The sequence below is a fragment of the Neophocaena asiaeorientalis genome, unplaced genomic scaffold (assembly GCF_003031525.2).
Source record: "Neophocaena asiaeorientalis asiaeorientalis breed wild unplaced genomic scaffold, Neophocaena_asiaeorientalis_V1.1 scaffold69, whole genome shotgun sequence".
NCBI lineage: Eukaryota > Metazoa > Chordata > Mammalia > Artiodactyla > Phocoenidae > Neophocaena > Neophocaena asiaeorientalis.
The window spans coordinates 5,623,604-5,650,665 of NW_020174373.1; the positions used below are offsets into that span (position 1 = coordinate 5,623,604).

The 27,062-nt window shown below is 49.4% G+C and overlaps 1 protein-coding gene across 1 annotated transcript in view; it reads left to right on the top strand.

Annotated features, from left to right (window-relative positions):
• TBL1X (transducin beta like 1 X-linked) overlaps positions 1 to 27,062 on the top strand; it is a 145,840-nt gene that overhangs the window by 11,743 nt on the left and 107,035 nt on the right.

The following is a 27,062-nucleotide window of genomic DNA, read 5'->3' on the forward strand; positions in this document are numbered from 1 at the left end:
AGAGTGCAGGCTCAGTAGTTGTGGCTCAGGGGCTCTAGAGCACAGGCTCAGTAGTTGTGGCGCACGGGCTTAGTTGCTCTGCCTGTGGGATGCATGTTGGACCTTCCCGGACCAGGGCTTGAACCCGTGTCCCCTGCCTCGGCAGGCGGATTCTTAACCACTGTGCCACCAGGAAAGACCTCCGTCCACTTTGAAGACATTTTTCTGTGTGACCACGTAGTGTTTGGTTTACAAAACATGCTCCTCTAAACCACCAAGTCTAAGCTGCCAGTGTGTTTTCAGCTGAGTCTTGTCACAGTGTTTACTGACGTAGAATATTGTCACTTTGCGTTCTGTAGCTATTTGTCTTTGTCAGTGGATGTAGGTAGAATATTAATCTTGTATGAAATTCAGATAAGCAGGGAGCAGGTGGATTTATGGCTCTCAAAACCTGTAAACTCTGCAGCTGTGGTGAGTTCTTGAACTGTGAATAAAGAAATTCCGGACTGTGGCCAGCAAGGGCTGGCGTGACCTGATTTGCCACAAAATACATCACCCTGTCAGGGATCTGTTTCTTGCGCTGTGTCTTCTCTGGTTTGCTCCTGATGCTGTGATGCTGCAGCCGTGGGCTCCCTTTGAGAGAAGAGTGAGATGCCTCCTTCGTGTAGTAGCCCGGGCATGGGCAGAGCTGCTCCGCACCCCCAGGAGGCTTTGAGGTCCCAGTGGCTAAAGCAAGTTCTCACGTCCATTTAGTCTCTGGAGGTTGAGGAGTGTCCGCACCACAGGCTCCGTGTCATCCAGATAGGGTGCACGCGAGGCTTGGCGAGCGGGCGCCCCTCCCGGTGTCACAGGACTCCATCGACAGGACTGCAGCGCCTGCAGGACGAACGGAGTGGGGTGTACCGGGCCGTGCAGGGATTTTGGGAATGGCAGCTGAGTTACTGCATTTTGGAATCGCTTTTGGAATCCCAGAGTCGTGGCTGGAACAGACTTCCTGCCCCGTGTGTCCACTGTCCCCCAGCAAGAAAGATTGTTCCTTGGAGGAAGTGCAGAAACGATTGTGAAAGTGTTCCCTTCTGTTGATACTGCAGAAGTGATTATCAAAAGTGAGTGCCCCTGCCCCCTCCCACCCCCCACACACACACTTCCCTAGAGTGGAAACATCCTCTGCTTGCTGACTGCCTCCACTGTCTCAGAGCAGGAAGGAGCTGTGTTAGTGCATTTGTGATTCATCGCCCAGGCTGGATGGCTTGCAGGCACGTCAGCCAAAGCCACGTTTTCCAGCAGCTTTATTGCGGTATAATTCATGTCCATCAAATTCACCCCCTTGAAGTGTATGATTTGATCGTGTTTAGGGTATTCACAGAGCTGTACCGCCGTCACCACAATCTAATTTTAGAGTATTTCCAGTACCCCCAAAAGAAACCCCATACCCCTTAGCAGTCACTCCCCATCTCTTCCTCGCTCTCCCCAGCCCCTGGCAACTGCAGATCTGCTTTCCGTCCCCGTGGATTTGCCTGTTCTGGACTTCGCGTATAAATGGAGTCATATGATACGTGGCCTTTTGTGACTTGTTTCTTTCACTTTGCTTCATGTGTTCAAGATTTCGTGCGTGCTGCAGCATGCGTCAGTGCTTCATTCCTCTTTACAGCCAAATAATACGATTTCATTGTGGGGCTAGACGCTGTTTTGTCCATCCATCCATCAGTTGATGGACATGGGTCGTTTCCACAGTTTGACCACGGGAATCATGCTACCGTGAACATTCCAGTCCAGGGTTTTGTAGGGTTGCGTGCAAAAGTAAGATCAAAACGACCCAGTGAACCATTCGCTCTCAAAATATTGGATTGGCCAGAAAGATGTTAGATGTTGCATAAGAGGTTACGGAAAACCCTGAGCAAAGCTTTTGGCCAACCCGCTAATAAAGGGAGGTTTGTAAGGTGAAAATGTACAGTTTTCCAAGTTAAGGATTTTTAAGATAAGTATCTTTGTAAATGTGTGTTTGTCTTTTAGCACCTGCCCGTCCCCCAAAGTATAGCACAACAGGGCTCTTTGAAGTTTGGAAGGTGTTGTGTCCTTCCCTGGGTTGTGACAAACCGGGGCCCGTGATGAGCGCGCCGCACCCGGGAATCACTCGGACGCCGTGTGCTGTGCATTTGGGCAGATACCAGGCCTGCTGAAGGCGGTGCAGTATTGAAACAGGTTTGTAGATGGACCTGGACGACTCCAGCAGCACAAAACTGGGAGCAGGCTCCTCAGGAAAGGTTGGGTAACATGATGAGATGCCGCAGTTCGTCTAAGTGGGTCCACATAGCTTGTTTGGATGAGGTAGGTTCAACCACTTTCCTTTAACCCAGACTATATTTTTAGGCCAATCTAAGTAGTTTCCAGGTGTGTACATTCTTCACTTATTGCATGTGAAGTTGGAATAAATGCCTTCTCTCTCGACTTCCTGATTTTAAAAATAGTTCTTAAAATTACCAACTTGTCCAAGGGTCCAGTAGTCATTTTGTAGAAATTCCCATTCTTTAAATCTTGAAGCACCACCACATTTTTTAAAATGAGTCATTCTTATTTTTCCAAGCCTAGATCGTCCATCGTGCCTGGTGGTAATTTGCCTCCCGGTCATTCTCTTCCTGAGGTCTTCAAGAAGCACGCGCGCCGTGTTAGAACTGTAACGGACGCCGGCGGATGGCCTAGGGCAGCCGCCCCCAATAGAACTTCCAACGAAGATGGGGCCGTTCCACACCCGTGTCATCCGGCGGAGCGGCCGCTGGCCCCGTGGGGGTCTTGAGCATTTGAAATGTGGCCAGTGTCCTGAGAAACTGGATTTTAGATTTATTTCATTTTAATTCATTTAAGATTAAAGAGCCACATGTGGCCAGGGGTTACCCTTCATGGACAGAACGGGTAGATCAGGAGCCTTATTTGAAGGCTGAGTTCACTGAGGCCCACAGTGGTGGCAGGAGACAAGATCCGTCTTTAGAAGAGCCAGACTGACCTGGGCCTTTATCTGGGGCGGGGGTGGGGGGGGATACCTGACCCCTTGAGAACAGTGGTTCTCTAAGGAGGTGACTTTGCGTTTGCTGCCCCTCCCCCTCCCCAGGTATCTGGCAGTGTCGGGAGGCACTTTGGGGTTGTCACAGCTGGGGGCAGGGGAGCTCCTGGCATCTAGTGGGTGGAGGCCAGGGATGCTGCTCTGCACCCTGTGGGGCGCAGGACGGCCCCCCACACAGAGTGATTTGGTCCCAGATGTTACCAGTGCCTTGGGGGAAAAGCCCTGCTGCAGATTCACGAGGCTGGCCAGGTCCTTCCACGTGGTGCGGACGGCTGCGGCCCCATCTTGTAAACGGCGAGGTGGAGCTTGCTCACGGGGACGAAGCTGGGCAGGTGTGCAGCCCGGTGAGACCAAGGCGGGAGGGATGAGTGGGGCGTGCGCCTCCCGTGTGCTGGCCCGCTAAGTGTATGGCTAGGAAGCTGGCGTTTGTCAGGGGTCAGTGTGCAAGTGTCCTTTTAAAAGTGGCAGAAGCCACAAAGTCCTCCCTGCTGTGCACTGCATTCTCTCAAGTTGAATTACGGGAACCCTGCCCCTCCCTGGTCACCAGCGTGACGGGAGACGGCCACAGGGCCTGGATGTGTCCTCGTCACTTCGGGTTTAGTGACCTCCAAGATACTCAGAAAGCATTTGGGAAGGTCCTTTTTTGCCAACCAGTCTTGGCAATGTCGAGCCCGTATCCGCTGGGTAACCACAGAGGAGCACCCACCTCTCGTTAAGGGCCGTGAGGGAATTCTTAACAATGTTTCCTGGGGGGCTTCCCTGGTGGCGCAGTGGTTGAGAGTCCGCCTGCTGATGCAGGGCACACGGGTTCGTGCCCGGGTCCGGGAGGATCCCACATGCCGCGGAGCGGCTGGGCCCGTGAGCCATGGCCGCTGAGCCTGCGCGTCCGGAGCCTGTGCTCTGCGACGGGAGAGGCCGCAGCAGTGAGAGGCCCGCGCACCGCCCCAAAAAAAAAAAAAAAAAAAGTTTCCTGGGTATAGTAAACGGCCCCAGCACGCACCCCAGCTGGAGGCAGTCCCCCCACCTCCCAGCACCTCCAGCCCTCCCCCACAAAGCAAACTGCTGTCGTGGGAGCTGGCCCTGGTCCCAAGAAGGGCGGGGCGTCGTGAGTGACACGTACTCGTTTGAAGGTCGAGGCTGAGCCCTGCATCGCGCCGAGCTGGAGGAAGCGGAAAGGAGCCCTGGGCGATGCAGGGCCGAAAAGGGCTCTGTCGGCGGTGCAGAGTGGAACGAGATGCTGCAGTCAGACAAGCGACGTCCTGTGCTCGAGCACGAACGGGTCGCCGCGGCAGGATGCAGGGGCAGCCTTGGCAGCGAGGCCGTTCCTGGCATCGTGGAACTGAATTGGCCGTTTCTTTTGAGGATACTGCAAAGTGTTGCGACCTCTGTCATCCTAAGGAAGCTCGGACAGCTTGCCAAACAGATAACATTGATAATAAGAGAAAAAAGAAAGGAAGCCATGATGCTTCTATTCTGTGGAAGTCATTTTTATCCTGTTTGCAGAAACCATAGATTTAAGCGGGACAGATGTGCCAGCAATTTAATAAGACAGTTATCCTAGACGTTAAGTTGAAATCATTCACAAAAATAAGCTCTCTGGCAAACTTGAAACCCCAGGGGGATTTTGGATCCTATTTAATGTAAAATTCCTGAAAGCAAAGACTAGCAGGCGTTTCGTTACAGTTCCAGGCAGTTTATTTATTTATTTATTTTCCCCTAAGTATTTGTGAATGTATGAGTTACTCTGTGTGCCAAGCATGGAAAATAAAACCACAGAGAGGGGGAGGGCGGTGTCAGATAAATTCCTTTTCAGCAGAGAATTGAGGCGTCTTGTTATAACAGAATCCATCTCCGCAGCAACGTGATGCAAGAAGCTGTGACGGAGCTGAACTTTGCGGACCGTATCTCCACGGTCGACGCGTTGGGAAGCCCGCCCAGGCATTCGTCGCAAGCTCCAGTCTTAAATTTGGTGTGAATGGGGCTTTAGGACACCTGCCTGTGGAGTAGCGAGGGCACAGCTTCTAGGATTCCGATTTTACGTCTTCTAGGGACTGGCCTTGACGTATCTTGCGTCGATGCTTACCGACAGAACTGGAAATCGGAACCAGAATAATTAGAATGACTTTTCAGATCCCGTATGTGAGCCGAGAAGGGACTCGAAAGCACGCCCTGTTTATTCTTGCAAAGCTGAGGGAGGAAAGGACGGGGCCGTGAGTCGCTAAGAGCTGGTTGCATTTGGGGGTTCCGGCGGGTTAAGATCCCCGTGCGGCCAGGAAGAGAAGTGAGCGCGTGGGACTGCTAGCTGGTTTACACTCTGACCTCCTCTCAACAGGTCAGCCTTTTAGTCCCTGCCCCCCGCTCCCCCCTCCAGAAGGCAGCAGAGGAGGGAGCCCACAGCCATTTTATACACTGGACGTGAGCACTGTTCCGCAACTGGGAGTGACAGAAGGTCGAGGAAGGGAACGGGAAGATGGAGATGACAGAGGGAATCTTTTAAGTGGGTTCATGAAAGTAAAGGGAGCCACACTGGTACCAGCGTTTTTTTTGTTTTTGTTTTCTGGCTGTGCCGTCTGGCATGCAGGATCTCAATTCCCTGACCAGGGATTGAAGCCATCCCCCTGCAGTCGAGGCACGGAGTCCTATCCCGTGGACCGTCAGGGAATTCCCTGGTACCAGCTCTGCTATTAGTTAAAATCATATTGATTTAACCCCCGTCATTATTACTAGTGCTACGGTCCTTGTTGCTCTTGGAGAAATTATCGCACATCCATCTTGAGTCCCTAGAAATGGCAGCCCTGCTGAGTGAAAATGGTAAAGACCCCTTTCTGTGCGGCCTGACATTCCACAGAAACAGGTTTCATCTCCCAGAGGCCTGAGAGACTTGGTTAAACTCTTGTGCTTGCACATCTGCAAGTTCTTTTCTCGTGCTCTCTGGGTTACGATTGGTTCTACCATTTCTCGTCCACCAGGGTGCGTCAAAAGGAGTCAGAGTTCACACTTTGCTCCAGAACGTTCCAAGGATTAGGCTCCAGTGAGGAGCCTTCAAAGGCTCTAGTTCTCACGGAGGGGGGATTTTACCCCCTGGGCGACTCTTGGCAACGTCTGAAGATGTTTTTGGTTGTCCCAGGTAGGGAGGTCCTCCTCTCATCTCTCGGGTGGAGACCAGGGATGCTGCGCATCACCCTGCAGTGTACAGGACGGTCCCAAGAACGGTGTCATCCATCCCCAAACGTCACTAGTGCCGAGGCTGAGAAGCCCTGTCCTAGGGTACTTTCCACTTGCGTGGTGCTGCAGGAAGGGCTCTCTATCTAAGGATTGTCTCCTTGGAGAGGGTCACGTCCCTGTACACTGGCCCGCTGTGCATGTCCCCAAATTCTGAAAGGAAGCTGGAAATGTGAGGGTCAAGTCGAAGGAAGCCTCCTGCCTGTTGAGCAGAGCAGGGACCCTTGTGAGCGGGTGGAGGTCTGCTGCCTGGCCCAGCCCAGCTAAGGCCTGACTGTAAGCGGGTGGAGGTCTGCTGCCTGGCCTGCCCAGCTAAGGCCGGACTGTGTTGCCTTTTTTTCCTTTTTAATTTTTATTTATTTTTGGCTGCGTTGGGTCTTTGTCGCTGTGCGTGGGTTTTCTCTAGCTGTGGCGAGCGGGGGGCCGCTCTTGGTTGCCATGCGCGGGCTTCTCATTGCGGTGGCTTCTCTTGTTGTGGAGCACGGGCTGTAGGCGCACGGGCTTCAGTAGTTATGGTGCGTGGGCTCGGTGGTTGCGGCTCACAGGCTTCAGTAGTTGCGGCACACGGGCTTCAGTAGTTGCAGCGCATGGGTTCAGTAGCTGTGTCTCATGGGCTTCAGTAGTTGTGGCACACGGGCTTAGTTGCTCCACGGCCTGCGGGATCTTCCCGGACCAGGGCTCGAACCCATGTCCCCTGCATCGGCAGGCGGATTCTTAACCACTGCGCCACCAGGGAGGTCCCCCTGACTGTGTTTCTCATCGCGTTTTTCATGTAGGTTTCGCCAAGGTTTCTCCTGAAGGATGCTGACTCAGGGCCGCCCCTCCGGGTTCATTTCTTTCCAGAGCAGTTAGGGTGAAGCGTGAACTCAGTGTTCCCCGAGGAGGAGTTACGAGAATCAGGCCCGCGTTTGCTAAATGAAGGTGTAGGGAAGCTTCAGCATCGTTACCAGAATGCTGCTCACCATTTCATTTCCCAAGGGTTGTGAGGGTTGGAGACTGGGTAGCAGATGCCTGTGGCTTCTCCTGGACAAATGAGATGTGTTGTGAAGGCCCCCGGCCAGTACACTCACAGCCTTAATTATTGCTTCAGAACAGCAAGTGAACGTTGAAGCAGTGTTTTCGTACTCACTTGAAGTGCGATCTCTCATATGACGGTCATATTGTTGGACCTGCCCGTGTTGCATTCATTAGGTCTATAAGCTGAATGCTTCTTTGTTGATGCTCCCCAGGGGAACCTAATCCCCACAGGGGTAGCCTTAGGAAAGGGTCAGGCGTTCAACGTGTTGATTCCATTTCTTAGTTCTGTTTGTGCGCTACAGCCCTAGTGCCTAGAAAAAAGAATTCCTTCTTTTTATCCAGTGCACCTAAGTCTGTGATGCTTGTGATACTGTTTATCTGATCAAGCATATAGGGAGATGAGGTTTATGAATTTCAGCTTTATTTCAAGAAACTCAGTTGGAAGACTACTGGCCATTCATCGCTACGTGATGGCTGCTTTAATCATTGGGGTTCCCGTGGTTTTCTGCTGCTGTTTCTGTTTCAAAGAGGGTCGTGAGTAAAATTGGATATTAAAGTTGATTGCATTGGTTAAAGATTGGGACAGCGTTGCATATATAGTTTAGAAGCTAGTCGGCTAACGTCTGACATATACACTCTTAGCTTGTTAACATGGAAATTGTCAAACATACAAAAGTATATAGAATATTTTGGTGTATTCCCCCTCACCCTGCTACACCCACTGCCAGGATTTCATGAGCTGGTGTCACCTGTCCCCCCACTGTTTTTTTTTCTTTCTATTAGAATAATTTAAAGCAAATCTCAGGCATCTTGTTATTGAGTATTTTCGGATGTATCTCTAATATAGAAGTATTTTTAAAAATGTATTTACCAAATACCATCATTATCCTGTATGACTTTCCTCTGGCTACTGTAAACAAATTAATACAAACCAGGGGGTCTTGAAACAGCAGAAATGGATTTTCTCACAGATCAGGAGATCAGAAGTTCAAAATGGAAGTATTGGAAAGGTCGGTTCCTTTTGGAAGCTCTGAGGGAGAATCTACTCCATGCCTCTCTCCTGGCTTCTGGTGGCCCCGGGCGTTCCTTGGCTTGTGGCCGCATCACTCCAGTCTCTGCCGTCATCTTCACACAGCCTCCTTCAGGTGTCTGTGTCTCCAGATCTCTCCTTTCACTTCTGAAGACGCCAGTCATTGCATTTAAGGCCCACCCTAGTGCAGTGTGACCTCATCTGAATTTGATTCTGTCTGCAAAAGACCTGATTTCTGTATAAGGTCACATTCACGAGTACTGGGAGTTACAACTTCAACATAAGTTTTTCAGGGGACACCATTCACCCCACCCAGTAGCTGTGAGCTTAAGTCTGAGCCAAACATGCTGACTTGATTAACTCACCAGCTACCAGAAATCTTTGCTGGAACGTGTCCGTTATACAGATGGTTGCCTTTAATTGAGAGGTGGTTTTACCTGTCATCCCATCCCCAGGAGGGAAGTGAGTGTTCTTGCTCAGGGTCACACTTCTGGCGAGCTGTGGGGCTGGGGAAGAACCCTGTCTGGCTCCAAATCCAAGGAAACCGGCTACTGTTTATAATGCAGGTTCATGAGATGTGTTTGCTTGAAGTCTTAGAATGTAAAGTGTCTATTGGATGATCTCCGTGTGTCTGTAAGGCTGTACATCCACTCGTTAATTATTTAAGCAAGTTGTTGGTGCTCTAAAAGTACACTATTTTTTCACCAGAGTTTTACATGTATTTTAAAACAACATAAGTGTGTCTTTAGTGCATTTCTTTAAGTATGCTAAACTTGGCCATGCTTCTCGTTTGTACACCACCCACTATGCCCACCTGAAGGGGTCTTTCCGTTGGGTTGGCCCCCGTCGGGATTGCAGACCGATGCTTGCAGATGAATTAATCACGCTCTTAGGGCTCAGTGATGGGTCTAGAGTGTTAGTTTGCTTGTCATTTCAGGTCATGCAGATGTTTTCTACAATAGTGCATCATAACTCATTTTTTAAAACGAATAGAGTTTTTTTTTTTTAAAACAATGTATGGGTACAGGAATCATTTTTTTTTTTTTTTTTTTTGCGGTACGCGGGCCTCTCACTGTTGGGGCCCCTCCCGTTGCGGAGCACAGGCTCCGGACGCGCAGGCTCACCGGCCATGGCTCACGGGCCCAGCCGCTCCGCGGTACATGGGATCCTCCCGGACCGGGCCACGAACCCGCGTCCCCTGCATCGGCAGGCGGACTCTCAACTGCTGCGTCACCAGGGAAGCCCCATTCTTCTTTTTAATGAAAGTGTTTATTGGCAATAAACTTAGCCTCAACTTACTTGTATTTACAGTGTCATTTTGAAATGGATACTCTAAGACAACTTCTGTTTATACTCAGGATAATAATTACACAAAATTAAGTGATGATTCCAAACGTCCTTCAGATAGATTACTGGCAAGATGCCTCGTGGACCGAGGCTTCTTCTTAGGATGTGTTTTTGGGGTTGACTTTCTTGCTGCTCTCAGCTGCCTGGGTTCCTGCTCACACACAGATAATCCCTCGACATTTTAAGCATTGTACTTACTCTTGCTTAACTCTTCATCAATGGTTGAACTCAAGAGTTCTTTTTAAAAATTGCATTTTTAAAAATTTCCTCTTGGGAGTTTTCCTTTTGAAAAGGATACAAATGGTGCTAACCATTTAAAGTATACATTGTTAGCCATATGTTAATTTTTATATCCCTAATGTCTAAGAATCATGACGTAATACTAGTATGGGCTCAGAGTATGTCCCCTAAGATACTTACCAGTTACCAAGGAGAGGATGGATAACCTCACCAGGAATAAAGCATAGTGACATCGCGTGATGCCCTGAGGACACAGCATCACTTCTGTGGTATCCCTGCCGGGAATGCATAACCTGCATCTAATCAAGAGAAGTGGACAAACCCAAAAGGGGGCGGGGTGGGGGGCGGCATTCTACGAAATAACTTCTCGCGCTCGTCCAAAGAGTCTGGCTTTGAATGGCAAGGAAAGAAAGGGCGACTGAGCTTCCCTGGTGGCGCAGTGGTTGAGAGTCTGCCTGCCGATGCAGGGGACGCGGGTTCGTGCCCCGGTCCGAGAAGATCCCACGTGTCGCGGAGCAGCTGGGCCCGTGAGCCATGGCCGCTGAGCCTGCGTGTCCGGAGCCTGTGCTCCCCCACGGGAGAGGCCACAACAATGAGAGGCCCGCATACCACACACACACACACACATACACACACACACACACACAAAGGGCGACTGTCACAGGTCAACAGGTTGTGGGGTCCTGGATGGAAATCGGAGACAGAAGAAGGACCTGTGAGTTTGCTTAAAGTCTGTAGTTCAGTTAGGTGTGTTGTGCCTGTGTTGATTTCTTTGTTTTGACCATTGCTGTGTTTATTTAGGATGTTAACACAACAGGAAGCTAGGTGAAGGCTTCGTGGGAACTCTCTACTATTTCTGCAACTTTCTGTAAGTCTAAACTTAGTTTAAAAGAGTTTTTTTATTTTTTTCCCCAAGGAATTATTTTACATATGATTTAATATGATTAATGTTTTGGGTGGTGTTGCCATAACTTTTAGCAGTTTTATGTTTCTCTGTAAAGAAAGTGCCAAAATGTATTTTCACGCAAAACTATCAACTGAGACCTTGTTTAGTTGGAACAAAATGTCATGGAGGTAGGGCTGGTTTTACATAGGAATTCTGAACATTTGCAAGTTTTTTTAAGGAAGTTCATTTTGTAGCGTTCCTCTCCTTGGAAGAAAACCCACCCATGTTCAAAACACAGCATCTTTTAAAGGCATTTGAATTTTTAAAGAATTTTTCCCCTTACTTTTGCTTTGCTTATATGAGTAGGGCTGTTCAGGGGTATTCTGAATTTAGCTTTTAAATCAGTGCTGCATGTCATTCTGGTTGATCTGTAGTCTTATCCTCAGCCTCACTGGAAGGGGCCCCTCCTTCCCGTTCTTAGCAATGTTAAGAGAAACCAATGAGAAGATGGGGCTGTTTGAGTCTTGATTGGCCCATCCCATAGGGCAAAAGATGCCCCTGGGGTCATCCCTCAGAGACTCAGGGGCTACCCCCAATCCAAGTCATTATGGGATGTGGGGGGCTTGTGGGGGGAGGAGTGATGGAAAAAGTGGGTCGGGGCCAGGAGGAGCCCAGCAGGGAAAACCCGGTACAGATCCCAAAGGTGGAGCTGGTCCAACATTTCTTGGGCTCTGCCATCCCAGCTGGGACTCTTGTTAAGTCCATGTGCCCTTGAGCAAAAGCTCCAAGTTTTAAGCCTAAGTTTTGTGCTCTGTCAAAGAATATCTTTCCCCTCATATGAAGATTAAATGTAGTTGTCCACGGAAAGCACTTAGCACAACGCCTGGCCCTTCAGCAGTCACTAGCCCCATTTGATGTTATCTTTTGTCCTCATTTCATAGCAGAAGAGATCACTGAACCGCACAGCCTCCTATCTGCCTCTCTTTGCTCAGATGCCATGCTCTGTGTCCCAGTTCACTGCTCTCCCTTGTCCCAGCTGATTTAAGCTGTCTCTTACCAGTTGATATACTTACAGACTAAATCGTTGTTATTCTGAAATGTATGTATTCGTTCAGGGATGACGTAGTGACTCGTGCTTTGTGCCGGTTATTATAATCAAGTGGTGGCAATGGGGTGGGTCGGGGAGTGCAGAGGACCAGCCAGTCGTCAGCCGTCTTACGGAATGCCTGATGGGGTGCAAAGCCCTGCCCCTTCTTCTGGGAAGGGAGGACCCCTGAGCATCCTCTGTGGGGTGATGACAGCTGTGTGGGGCTGCCCCTGCCTTCTGGAGGTCAGGGAGGTGACATCTGAGCCAGCGCACCGCTGATGCAGAGGCATTTGGAGTCCAGAGGAAGGCATCCTTGGCTCAAAGGGCAGCATGTACTCCTAGGGCATGTCTGGGAGATGGAGCCTTCGGTGCAGCTGGGACCGGGGAGAACGCCCAGGGGACAGGGGCTGGTCCAGAGCATTGCCTGGGAACCAGCCAGCTCGTTTACTTTTTATTATTTTTGTGGTACGCGGGCCTCTCACTGCCGTGGCCTCTCCCGTTGCGGAGCACAGGCTCCGGACGCGCAGGCTCAGCGGCCATGGCTCACGGGCCCAGGCGCTCCGCGGCACGTGGGATCCTCCCGGACCGGGGCACGAACCCGTGTCCCCTGCATCAGCAGGCGGGCTCTCAACCACTGCGCCACCAGGGAAGCCCCAGCTCGTTTATTAATGAGTGAAACAAAGCCACTCGGTCACCTGAAGAACAGCTTTGATTTTATTTTGGTAATCTACATTATTTTGAATAGGAATGTGAAACTAAATTTTCCACGGGCAAACGCATTTCTTAACCGTTCATTCCCTTAAGCTTCCATGAAATAGTTTCTTATGCGTTGACGCCATTTTTCCTCTTCCTGCTGACGCCTGTTCCTGTGTTCGTTCCGCGTCTGCTTTTTCCTTCGTGATCTTTGCCTTCTTGACGTTCACTGTCACCTCCTGCTCTGCATCCTGGTCCTTCCTTTGCTTCTTCCCATGTGTCCACTCTGTTTACTGCCCGGGGCGCTGACCTTTCTGCCAGGCGCTAACCATGCAGCATTTTAAAGAAGTGAGATCGTGTCACAGCTCCTGGGGTGTAGCTGTGGCTTCTCGAACCTGGGCCTTCTCACCCACCTTGGTTGTGGATAGTTAGGGAAACCTTAACCCTTGGGTCGTTATTTGTAGAGCAGGTCAAAGAGCCTCTCTAGTAGTTATGAAAACTTTCATGTCCAGTCACGTATTCTTTTCTTCTTTTAAAATTTTATGGCCGCGCCCCGCGGCGTGTGAGATCTCAGTTCCCCAGCCAGGGATCGAACCCGTGCCCCTTGCGTTGGCAGTGCAGAGTCTTAACCACCGGACCGCCAGGGAAGTCCCTCTTTTTTTGTTTTTGTTGTGGAAAATATACATAACAGTATCATTTTAACCATTCATAAACGTACAGCTCAGTGGCATTAAATGCATTCCTAATGCTGTGTGGCCGACCATCTCTACCTGCAGCTTTTTCATCATCCCTCCAGATAACTCTGAACCAGTGAGACAGCACCTCACCCTTCCCTGTCTCTCCCGGCCCGTAGCGCCTTGTAAGCTACGTTCCACTTCCTGTCTCTAAGAATTTGACTCTAGGTGCCGCATATATGTAGAATCATATAATACGTGTCCTTTCGTGTCTGGCTTATTGCCCCAGGCACAGTGTTTCCAAGATCCTTCCATGTTGTAGCCGATGTCAAAGTTCCGTCACTTTTTATGGCTGAGTACTGGTCCACTGTACGGTCGCCGCTCCTTTCAGAAGAGCCATCAGTGTACTGCCCACGTCGCGGTGCCAGAGGCCAGAGTGCTCGTGGGTCTTCCCATGTTATGTGTACCATGTGCTTCATGGGAGAGACGTTTCCTCTGAGTTTTCACGTGTGTTGCCTGTTTTCACACCTCGCTTCTGGAGACGTGGGCGTGGGATGTGGTACTTTGTCTCTTTGATACTGTCGTAATGGGATTGCCCCCATCTGACCTATTCAGACCAGACAGAGCCCTTCCTTCCTTCCTTCCCCCCTTCCTTCCCCCCTTCCTTCCCCCCTTCACAACCACCGCGCCACCAGGGAAGCCCTGTTAAGACTTTTTAATTGCAAATAAAGGGGTTTAGTATTTGTTTCTGTATATCTCATCCAGTGCCTTTTAAAACTCATGTTTCCTATTTTTTCTTTCACATGAGAATAGCCACAGCCGTGAAAAAAAAAATCAGTTAAAGCGTGATTCACCACCACCATTTGTAACTGATTTCTAAGTAGGACTTTTTTCTGGTTCTTGGATCACTGCAATGCAATCTACATAATTCCTACTTGAGGGGAAAAAGGAATGTGTGTCTGGGGTGGGGGGCGGGTGGGCATCTTTTTGGCTTCCGGGGGTCTGGCGCTGCCCCATCCCAGTGTTGACATATCACTAGAAGATTAGGGCACATCCGACATGGAGGTGGTGAAGAATTCAGCCGGGATATGTTCTGTGTTCTGTATTGTAGAGAAATCGGCTGGTTTTCACGCCTTCAGTGGTGAATCAATAGGATACATGGTGGTAGATGAAGTCTTGGCTTCTGCCCTAATGAGAGCAAATTCTTCTTCTTGTCTTCATGCGCCCCTAAGTCCTGCTTAGGAACTTGAAGCAGACCACACCTCTGTGAAGTCCGTAGGTGTCTCCATGGTGAAGGGGGTGTACCTGCACGGGTTAGCCTAGTTTCCTGCCCCTGAATGCGGGGAAACCCCCCGAACACCACGGAGAACGTTCAGGTACGCTCTGCTCGTACCGTACAATGTCTGGGGTGAGGGAAACGATGGATGGATGGGGTGGTGGATGACAGTGCCCACCTGTTTGGAATGTCCCCAGGTTGAAGAACAGCAGGTGAAGTTCATTTAGCAGATGGCGGCCTCCCGGTGCCCCAGGTGTCACTCACCTCTACCTGCTGCCCAGATCTAGTGTGGGAAGGTATAAGGCCAGGTGGGCGCCACAGGAATGGCTCTGGTCTGGGGACGGGTTCTCTCCTACCCGCTCCCCTCCCCCCAGCGCCCTTTCACCTGTCCTGCACCTATTCCCTGTGCTGCACCCAGCTCCCTACCCTCCTGAACCCAAAGCCCTCCCTCTCCCTACTGCACCCCACCCTTCCCCAAGCCCACCCTCTACCTAGGGCCCGTCCTCTGCCGTACACCATCTCCATCCCTTCCCCTCCCTCACCTCCTAACTGCCCAGCCCCTACCATTGCTTCCGCTCTCCTATGCCCACACCTGCCCTGGCCTCACCCCCAGAGCCTACTGCCTGCCCACCTGATAGCCCCCCGGAGCCCATACCTTTAAAATGGCATGCAGAGAGACTCCATTGGTGCGGTTATTCAAGGAAATGCATTTCTTAGGATAGAGCATCACAAACCAGAGTCCTGGAAGCACCGGGGTGTATTAAAATTAAGTTTATAAAGCAAGGCACTCTCCCAGAGTGAATTTGTTCGAGATTCCTGACAAAACACCTTAAACAACTTTTCATATCCGTGCACATGTTACTGTAATAACCTCCCCGGTTCTAGGTATCTTTATTCTAAAAGGAACAGAGTGGTATGGGGGCACATTGTAAGCGCAGAGTAATGTGTTCCAGTTCTCAGGGATTCCTAGGCGGTAATTTGATAGCGTCGGTATTAATAGTACTTGGAAAAATTTCTTGGGAAAATTTCTCCAGGAAAATGTTCCCTATTGATGTGCTCCGGCCCCGTCCTGGTTTACTCTCTTTCTGGGGTTTATTGTAAGAATTTAACCTTAGCCGTATTCGTGGTGCCTTCCCTAGATGGGGGGAGAATTATTTGGGAGACTAACTTCTTAACAATCCACCGGAAATAGATTTTAGCCTCAAGGGATCCTTGTAGTGTCTTGTGAGATTAGAGCTTCAAACAAAACGGATTATTTTTAGAGCCACATACTAGAATCACTATGTAGTACCTTGATGGGTTTATTTTACTTTCTATCTCGAATTATTAGCATATACCTGAATCCTTGGAGGCTTCTCCCCCATCCCCCAAACTCTCCAAATGCCGCAGTTTGCACTTCCTCTGTCTGAGGCAGAACCCTTTAAGCAGTACCCTGAGGTTTCAGAACCTGGATTTCATTCTCACCTCACTGTCAGCTACGGGGATGGAGGTGTCACATTTTCAAAGGTCTGCAAAGCAGAGTTACGGTTAAATCAAATAAGTTTCGTGATGTTAAGATATAGACACCTCGAAATAGAACAGAGCAGACTGGGCAGGTGCATGCCCTACCTTTGCGAAGTCTCTCACCTCTGAGATGTTTTCCTTTCTCACCTTTGTATTTGCAGAGCTGTGCTTTTCTTTTCAGGAGCTTACAGAAGTTACGCTTTGGAGGGAGACTTGCTTTGGCAGCCTAGTGAATGGGGAGGGGGGCTTTGGAGCCTTGCAGGGAGGTGGCAAAGCCATGTCCTAACTCTGTGGTGGGCTGTCCCCTCCGCCCTGTAAGATAGTTGGTGGTTCTTATCCTTGTCTGACGCTGTCAAAAATGGGGCTCACCCACGGCCACAGGCGGCTGGGAAATGGTCCAGTGACTGTAGTCGTGAAGGTTTTCTCGTCAGCAATAAAGTTAGATGGGCGTATCACATTTTATTTCCGTTTGCTGGCAGCGATGTGGCTTAACGACCTTGCTGATAAGAGGGAACTCATTATTTCGCGTTTGAAATGTAAATACCTTTTTGCCCAAGTGTTAATCTTGCTTCAGTTTTTCCATGTAGAGGATTCGTATAATAAATAATTCCCTTAACAGAGTCACTGACTGCATGGCTCCTGGGAGCCACGTGTTAGGTGCCCTTCTTTTCAACGTCTTGCTGGCTTTTAGGAAAAGGTAGACAAACATGAAAGGGAATCCTTAACCATGGCTCAGATCCCTAGGACATTTCAGGAACTGAAAACCCTCAGTGGAAACAAGCACAACTTAAAAGTTGAGGTGCTTTTTCTTTTAAGTGTGCCGGCGCCCCAAATGGGTTTGGTCGCCAGCCGGAGTTCAAACCAGCGCCAAGATTTTCACAGCTGACATCTGGCAACAGTACCCCTCAAGTCCGACTTGTACTGTGCTACGTTTGAAACAGTTTACCATGAAATCATGCAAAAAGTGTTGGGGGTGTCCTTCCTGAAGTTTTAGGTAATTCTGTTTTAATTTAATTGTTCACATAAAGTCATTCTTCTAATCAGGAGAGCTAAAAATCAAGTACACAGAAGCACTGTGCATGTGGGGATTTTTCCAGTCTGCGCTTGGTGACATTTAACCATTCACCTGGGCTCAACGAAATAAATTATTTTGTAAATAAAATCACAAGGAGACTGTTTAGTCTAGTGAGGGACCAGACGGTTGCAGTAGTGACTGGGAGAATGTTGCAGGCAAACGTGTGGCTTCATTGATGGAGAATAGACGTGCAGTGTTTAAAAAGTACTTGAAAGTGTGGTTCCGATGTGGCTCCTCTCACGTTGCCCACGGCTAGTCGGGAAGATAAGAAATGTTTACCGTGATTTGTCATGCAAGCCAGCCATCTAAATGCCAGTATCCATAGGAGGCATGGGTCAGCGAAGTTGCCGTTCACCCTAGAATGGCAGTCCCAAGCCAGGGCGGTTTTGGGGCCTATTGGCAGGGGCATATTGGCAGGTACGGGGCCTATTGGCAGGTATGGAGATACGCCAGGGTACTGGAGATACTGTTGATTGTCACAGCTGAGGGCAGGGGTGCTCCTGGCATCTGGTGGATGGAGGCCAGGGATGCTGCTCAGCATGTAACAGTGCCCAGGCCAGCCTCCACCATGGGGAGTCAACCCCCTGGTAGATGCCAGGAGAACCCGCGCCTTCCATTCGGGACAGCCCAGAATGTCTGCAGACGTGGCCCAGCATCCTCTGTGGGCATTACCGCCACCACCTTGTCAGCTCTGAGGCTCTGGAGCCGCCCATTGACTGCCCTTCCCTCTCTTTGTGGCCTCTTGAGTTCAGGGCAGCTAAGCGGCCTCTGGGAAACTGGCTTAATGTCTTGTAGGGGCAGAAAGAGAACACCAGGTCCCCATTCCTCATCGTCTAGAGCGCCACCCTCCGGCACGGCCCACGACTTGTGTCGTAGTCTCTGGAAATGCACACGCTAGCGTCTCGCGGTACCCTCTTTGGGTTGCATAAATTTTACAGTGTTTTGGATGTCGCTTGAAAGTCATTCATGGAGGCTGGTGGATGTGTGAAGTGCGTGTGCGTGAGACGTGTGCAGGCGGCTGGAAAGTCATCCCAGAGCTTTCCCTCTGTGAATCCAGGTGTGGACTAGGTGGTCGCCAAGGTGTATGTAACAGTCCATAACGTGCCCCGAGTGGTCCTGTAGCCGTGCTTTTTCCTCACTTTTAAAGCTGCACGAGGTGCAGGTGTCCAACCCAAGTAGAGAGAGCTGTGTAATCGTTAAGTTCTCTCCTTGCAGTTGCCCCCGACCTTTTTTTTAGTTTTGTTTTTGTTTTTGTTTTGTTTTTTTGCGGTACGTGGGCCTCTCACTGCTGTGGCCTCTCCCGTTGCGGAGCACAGGCTCCGGACGTGCAGTCTCAGCGGCCATGGCTCACGGGCCCAGCTGCTCCGCGGCATGTGGGATCTTCCCGGACCGGGGCATGAACCCATGTCCCCTGCATCGGCAGGTGGACTCTCAACCACTGCGCCACCAGGGAAGCCCTATATACATCTTTTGATATCGATTCGAAAACAGTCATAAGGAAAAAGTCATAAGGGAAACTAATGGTGAAGGAAGAGGCTAAGACCTCAGTGGATAGAAGAATCGGGAAAGTACGTTAGAAATACAGCTTCAATGCCAATAAAAATGGAGAAGGGTGTTTGAAAAGCTTTAGGCTTGAGGCATATCCACTGCTTTATTTTAGAATGTGAGCTTAGCTGTCGGTTTCAGAGGACTGCAGTGCCTCTGCCCCTGGACCCCGTAGAACTCTTTGCTTTTCGTTTTCTTTACGAAATTCTGGGAGCATTTTTCCTCGCAAAGATTTCATCGGGAACAACAGTGAAATCTCTCACGGTTCTCCGGCCCGCACACATATTCAGCCACCCACTGGCCAGAGTATATCTAAATGCCCGAAGTCAGAGACACTGACGGAATCCTTTTTTTTTTTTCTTTAAAGAAAGAAATGCATGATATGCCCCAAATTTATGGAAAGTGTTTAGATCAAGCATCCCTCGAGTCAAGTGTGTGTCCTTTCGGAGTTGTGCAGTGGGATGGCCCTTGGCCCGGCCTGCCCCCCCCACTGATACAGGCTCAGATGTCTTACCCAAGCACAAGCCCAAGTGAGGAGTTCTAAGGCCCCCCTAGTCCTGTCTTTAAGCACTGTTCTCCTTTCCTGCATCTGTTGTTAACTATTCCCACTACTAGGGCTTTACATATTATACAGTCAACATCACTGTTATGGATTGAACTGTCTCCCCCATCCCCCAAAAGAAGATACGTTGCAGTCCCAACCCCTGGCACCTCGGAATGTGACCTCATTTGGAGGTAGAGTCTTATAGAGGTCACCAAGCCAGGGAGGTCATTCGGGTGGGCCCTGACCCCGTATGACTGCTGTCCCGTAAAAAGAGGAGATCTGGGCACAGATGCATGGGAACGTGAAGATGCCCATCTGTAAGCCAAGGAGAAGGGCCTGGAACAGACTTTCCCTCCCAGCCCTCAGATGGCGTCAGCCCTGCCGACTGCTTGATCTCGGACTTCCAGACTCCAGAACTGTGGGAATGCGTTTCTGTTTAGCCGACAGCTTGCGGTCCTTTGTTATGGTAGCCCTATGAAACAAAAAAACTGTTTGCCCTATGTAACTAGTACATTGGCGCTGGTCTTTCCATATATTTCAGTCCATGAAGTGAACCTGGGACTTTTTTGAGGAAAAGGAACATTGTAATGAAGTTATCTTGATTCCTTCTGCAAAGGCCATATTTCCAAACAAGGTACATTCTGAGGTCCTGGGGGTTAGCACTTCAGTATATCTTCTGCGAGAAACGTCAAGTCAACCCAAAGCATCCTGAATGAGGAGGTTCTGTTGTCTCCTACGCACTGCCACTTGGTTCGGTGGAACTCCCCAGTTGGAGTTGGCGGGAGGGTCTTTCTCAGCGGGGTTGGGTCATTGCAGCAAGGAGAGGGATACAGCGGATGAGTTTTCGTCAGAGGCGGTGTGCCGTGAACCCGCGCGTTTGTATGGAGAGTTAACTTGATTGTTTTCAGAAGTGTTCTCTTGCAAGCTTCTAACCTTCTCATTTTCATCCTCCCCCATTTCCTTTGATGGCTCTGGCCACATTACTACTTGCAGTGCAACTGATTCAATGACTTGTTTATAATTCAAAATTCGTTTTGGGGTATAGGTCTTCTCAGAGCTAAAAAAAAAAAAAGGACACCCATGAATGTGTTACAAATTTGCCCATAGAGAAGCGTATATAACCCACAAGCAATATCTTGATGGGGAAATAAAATGCATCATGTGTTGGAATACCAGGAAAAGAGGGGTTTTTTTGTTCTTTTAATCTTTATCATTTTAGATGTAGCCATAACACCGGTTCATAGTGGATGACCAAGCTTAGACTCTTCATGAATAAATTGGCGGGGGGAAGGGGTGTAGAAGGATTCACACTGGGAGGAAAAATAAGTGTCTGATCACGTGATGGCTGATGCCCGAGCACTCGTGGGCATTAGAGGTGGAAGAGAAGCAGAGACACTGGCAAGTACCCAGGGTTTTATTGGGCCAGAGCTGGGTGTGAGTCTCCAAGAGTACTGCAGTTTGTACCATCAGGCAGGCTACCCATAGGGAACTCTTAATTAGATTTGGAATTGAGGCTCCCACCCCCAGTTGGGGCTCCCTGGTGGGAAAGGAAAGAGTAAAACTCTCTTGGGTTCACAGGAAAACAGTAGGTGTTATGAAGTATTTAAATGCTTCCTCCTACCAGCCTCTGGTTTCTAGGAGCTGATTTGGTCTTGGTGAGGATGAGGAATTAGAAGATGGTGCCCAGGGCTTCCCTGGTGGCGCAGTGGTTGAGAGTCTGCCTGCTGATGCAGGGGACGCGGGTTCGTGCCCCGGTCCGGGAAGACCCCACGTGCCGCGGAGCGGCTGGGCCCGTGAGCCATGGCCGCTGAGCCTGCGCGTCCGGAGCCTGCGCTCTGCAACGGGAGAGGCCACAGCAGTGAGAGGCCCGCGTACCGCAAAAAAAAAAAAAAAAAAGAAGATGGTGGCCAGTTTTCCTGCACTGCCTTGGAGCACAGTGCAGGGTGGTTAGTGCCGCTTCGGAAGTAGCTACAGGGCCGAGGTTCCTTTAATTAAAGACCTTGAACGTTGGACTTCGGGGGTATTACTGAAACTTCCAGTTTGCGGGGGAGGGGATCTTTATAAAAGGAAGAGGTGCTCACCTCTTGGACTGTGAGTCGTATGTGAACCCCACGGAAGCGCTGGAGAGAGAGTGGAAGAACCAGGGAGAACGCCTGTTCAGTCTGTGATTCTCTGCTGTATGGCTGTACTGAATCTGCACCCGTGATGGGAAGTCAGTCTTTGGCGCTGCTCTTTCTCTCTGTTGGATCAGTAAAGCTCCCCAGGTCTTCCTTTGCTTTTAACTGCTTATGATGGAAGCCCAGCAGGATGTCACAGCTTGGGAAAAGTACCAGAGAGCATCGTTCCTTTGTAACAGAGAAGAATACTCACCTCTCCACTTAGGTAACGTTGATGAGCATTTCTGACCCCAGTTGGAAATACTTCTTGACAGGTATTTGAGTCATAAAACCGAAGCGGCCCAGAAGCCTGCCTGTGTTGTTCCTAGACCCGTGGAAAGCCATGCTTTTTCCTGTAGTCTTTTCATAATGTTGTATCTGAGTTTAATTCAGTGCAGCCAGTACCTGCTGAGTATCTCGTGCGGGTCAGGTGCTCTGCTGGGCACGGGAGGTATACCGATAAATAAAACTTCCGTTTTATCATCTGATTGGATAGGACAGGCCTGAACATGGCCAGACCCCTCAGTAATATGGGAGCAGAGAGACAGGTCTTCTTTCTTGCTAGAGGGAACAAACCGGTCAGGGCATGTGGACTGCGTTACAGTTGCTCAGGGGACCACTGGAGAGTTTGTTGAATGGCGAATGATGTAGTTCGTGATGTAACATGTTCTAGGGTGTTACCTTTGGCAGCGGTGGGGTCTGAGTCTCTCCGGGGGTGAGCACATCAGTGACAAACTGTGGCAGAAATCCGGGGTGGCGGGGAGTTCAGGGCCTGGAGGATGGCACCCCTGCCTCTACTGTCGGCCTCTACCAGCTGATCTCTGCCCTCACAGACCACCACGAACATCTGGGGCAGGTAGCGCTGGGATTCTCGTGGCCACGTGCGGGCTCCGTGGAGTTTGCAGGAAGGGGGTGTGGGTGAGGGCTGGCCTCTCCTGCAGGAATGTGCTCCTCGGCTGGGTTTGTATGGGGTATTTTATCACGTGAATTGCAAAGGTTGGTGACAGCTCTCCAGCTTTGGGCAGCCTCTGTAAGGACAGAACTTGTTTCTGGAAGCGAGTAGCAGACACAGACCCGTTCACGCCCCCTCGAGGTGTGACGTGGACATGAAGGTCGTGTAAGGAAATACAGCAGCGTGATGTCTTCCATCCGGGACCCTCCATTTCACGTTTCTGGGATCCCGGCTCCCCGTTCACTCTGCTTCGGGGCCCCTGTCCCACCTCTCTGACTGGGGTGGTGAGGGGCTGCGGGGTCTCGGGTGGGTAGGAAGGGAGCCCAGGGGACCGTGTGCAGGAATTGCAGCCCTGGCCCACTGCTGTGTGCTCAAGTGAGACAGAAACACTGGCTGTGTCCGCGGCAAGTCAGGTGTGTGATCACCCCGTGGTTGTGTTTTCATTCTTTTCATCGTCACACGCAAATGCTGTCTTTCTGAGAGGGATGGTTGTGAGCACGGCGGTATTCTGTGCTGTGTGCAGTTCTCATCTGTAGAACGATCTGGAATGTCTCGTAATACTGTTGAAGCTCAGTGAGGTGACTTCAAGGCTGTGAAGGATACAATTAATGATCATTACGGATACATGTGTCTTCAGGTTCCTTTTCTTGTGCTGTAGACTGGGAGCCTTAGCATTTCAGCTTGTCTTGCCACCAGTTTTCTGGTTTCCTGACCAAGGTGAATTGTATCCTTTGTAAGCCCTTCCTGTTGGTTCTGAGAATTCCTGGCTCAGAGAGCTTTGTCGTGAAGTCGAGTCAACAGCAGTGACTGGTCCTGGATTTAGAGTTCATCTGCTTTAAAATATGTAGCTTTTGGCCTGCCCTGGCGGTGCAGTGCTTAAGAATCCGCCTGCCCGTGCAGGGGACACGGGTTCAAGCCCTGGTCCAGGAAGATCCCACATGCCGCAGAACAACTAAGCCCGTGCGCCACAACTACTGAGCCTGTGCTCCACAACAAGAGAAGCCACCGCAATGAGAAGCCCGCACACCACAACGAAGACCCAATGCAGTCAAATATAAATAAATTAAATAAATAAATTTATTAAAAATATATATAGCTTTGAAGTTGAATGTTAACATATATTTTTTTCATGGTAGCTGATTAATTAGATAAAGTCAAGAGGTGGTTTCTTTCACACCAAATGGATGACAAGTATTGGGTAGAGTTGACTAAGATTTCTTCATCTTTTTTCTCATATACACATACTCATTGAATTTCCATTCTTGTAAGGTGTATACTATTTAATAAATGACAATAGACCGTGTTTTTTTGCTTTTATAAATGTCACGAAATCCTCAGTGGTGTTGTCCCTTGTATTTTCTAATAGTTGATCCTGGTTGGCTGGGTGTGGAATAACAGGATGCAGAAGTTCGAAGAGCAGACTTAGTTCTTTTCTTCATTTTTTAAAGAACTTTTTATTGGAGTAAAGTTGATTGACAATGTTACGTTAGTTTCAGGGGTACGGCAGAGTGAATCAGTTATACATACACCTATATCCGTTCTTTTTCAGATTCTTCTCCCATGTAGGCCATGACAGAGTACTGAGTAGAGTTCCCTGTGCGGTACAGCAGGTCCTTATTAGTTACCTGTTTTATATATTAGTGGTGTGAATATGTCAGTCCCAACCTCCCAGTTTATCCCCCCACCCCCCACCATCCCCTGGTAACCATGAGTTTGTTTTCTACATCTGTGACTCTACTTCTGTTTTGTAAATAAGTTCATTTGTGTCCTTTTTTTAAGATTCCACGTATAAGTGATACATGATATTTGTCTTTCTGTGTCTGACTTACATCACTCAGTATGACAATCTCTAGGTCCATCCATGTTGCTGCAGATGGCATTATTTTGTTCTTTTTTTATGGCTGAGTAAGCAGGCTTAGTTCTTGATCACATACAGAACTGTTGGTCATTAATCCACGTGGAGTCGGCATTCTTGTCAGTCCTGGCAAACGCGAAGCATGAATCGTTGACTGATATGCCGGAGAACTCCTGGAGTAAGTGAAGATCCCTGCGCTTTTCAGACTTCCTAACAGGCGAGAAGACAAGAGGGTGAATAAATGCACACACAGATACGAGCTGGTTTCTGCCCTTCTCAAGAGCGTATCTTTCTCCTTTTGAAGAGAAACCATTTCAGAATTTTGAATGAATTCTTCAAGAGGACTCATTACTGGGAGAAATGGAGAACGAGCTCATTATGGTAATGTTTTCTCATCCGTTCTGCGGTTTGATGTCGTAGACCCTGGGGGCCCGGCTAGGCTCTAGTTCCAGGGCCTCTTTTACTGATCTGAAACCCACACACCACCTTGGGTTTTAGGATAATTATTTAGTGATGTTAAACAGTAAAAATTGTGCTGTTTTAAAGGATCTGAGAATGCATACGGGGACATGCGTGTAGATAGCAGTCATATCAACAAATGTGTTTTTTAAAAAAACATGCTTTTTTATGTATACATTTGTAGGCAGCATTTTGTAAACCCGAAAACGTCAACTCGGTAACTTGGGATCTTGTACGTTGTCCCTCTCCACTCCCGCCCAAACCCCAGGTTCCTCCCAGGACATGCAGGTGACAGTGGTTGAGCAGAGAAACCACCCGGGTGAGGATGGGCTGAAGTCCCAACGCAGGACCAGAGCCCGTCAGAGGGACCGTTTTCCTTACGCGTGGATTCTCTGAAAGGCTGTGAGGGAAGACTTTTTTTTTTTTTTTTTTAAAAAGAGATGCGTGTCTTTTATTATGAAAATTGCTGTTACATTACAGCCAGCATCCGAAACAGTATTTTAATAAGCACTTGTCTTGATCATCAAGTAGAGCAGAAACCATGATTCTTAGTGGTTGTATCGGTTTCCTAGGGCCGCCTTACCAAAAGTACCACACACTGACTTACAACCCCAGAAAGTGGTTCTCTCACAGTCCTGGAGGTCAGAAGTCCCAGATCAAGGTGCCACCGGGGCGGCCCTCCCTGAAGGGCCTTCCTTGCTTGTGTCCTATCTTCCGTGGTTTCTGACATTCCTGGACTTGTAGACATGTCACTCCGGTCTCTGCCTTCTGTGTGTCTCTGTGTTCATGTGACCATCTTCTTAGAAGCACACCCAGTCGTTAATGGATTAAGGGTCCACCCTACCCCGCCGTGACCTCATTTGATGAATTCTCTGTGTGTGTGCGCATTTTCTTTCTCTCTCCGTTTTATTTTTACTGACATACGATTGACCTACAACACTATGTTATTTCCAGGCGTACAACAGAGTGGCTCAGTTTTTCTGTATATCACAGAATAATCACCACAGTAAGTCGTTAACCATCTGTTACCGTACAAAGATACGACATTATTATCGACTGTATTCCCCGTGCTCTGCCTTTCATCCCCGGGACTCATTCATTTGGTAGCTGGAAGTCTGTACCTCTTAAGCTCATCACCTGCCTCACTCACCGCCCACCCTCCCGCCACTACACCTACCTGTTTCTATGAGTCTGTTTTGTTGTGTTTGCTCACTTGTTTTGCTTTTTAGATTCCACATATAAGTGAAATCATGCAGTATTTCTCTCTGACTTATTTCACTTAGCAATAATACCCTCCAGGTCCATCCATGTTGTCACAGATGGCAAGATTTCATTCTTTTTTATGGCCGAACAGTATTCCTCGTGTGTGTGTGTGTGTGTGTGTGTGTGTGTGTGTGTGTGTATACATTTTCTTTATCCATTCATCTGTTGATGAACGCTTAGGTTGCTTCCATATCTTGGCAATTGTAAACAATGCTGCAATGAACATAGGGGTGTGTATATCTCTTCAAATTAGTGTTTCTGTTTTCTTCAGGAAAATACCTAGAAGTGGAACTGCTAGGTCGTGTGGTAGCTCTGTTTTTAGTTTTTTGAGGAACCTCCATCTGTCTTCCGCAGTGACTGCCCCGGTTTCCATTCCCACCATCACTGTGTCAGGGTTCCCTTTTCTCCACATCCTTGCTAACCCTTGGTTATTCGTTGTCTTTTTGGTGATGACCGTTCTGACAGGTGTGAGGTTGTGTAGCGTGGTTTCGATTTGCATTTCATCTTGATGAATTCTGTCTGCAGCAAACCTAGTTCCAAATAAGGTCACATTGTGAGGTCCGGGGGGTTGGGACCACAACCTATCTTCCTGAGGGGACCCAGTTCAACCTGTAGCGGTGGCAATTCCCCACACCATCCCACCCCACCCGTCTTCTCCCAGACGCCCCTGGTGTCCTGACGTGACTACCTGGCCATGCACGACTCATGCCTGTGGCCATTTACAGGGCAGCCAAAGAAACCAAACCGTTGTGGATTCTTTGTCTTTAATAAAATGAACGAGTCAGTACGACAGAGCTGCAGGTGCGGTGATCCGTCACCAGCCAGTCCTGGTGCCCAGGCGCGTGTGCAAGCAGGGCGGGCAGCAGCCTCGGCCGAAGCTGGGATCGCCTGGGGGGATTCTTAATTTCATGACTTTCCTGCCAAAGGTCTGCAAGCTCTCATGGGCTCTCCCTCAGTAGGTATTTTTCGTGTGCTACAGTTCACAGGGGGCTGGGGCCGCTTTGCTGGCACGTGGCGCTCGTGTAGCCTGTTCTCAGTCACACGCGAGCGGGCCGGCGGCGGTGGGCTTTCTCTCGGGACTGGACGGGAGGGATGGTGCCCACGAGGACGGGGTTCAGGGGACGGTGTGGACCGTGGGCCCGCTTGCCTGGTCCCTGGACTATTCCGTGACCCTGCCACCTGATGTTGACATTGCTAAAGC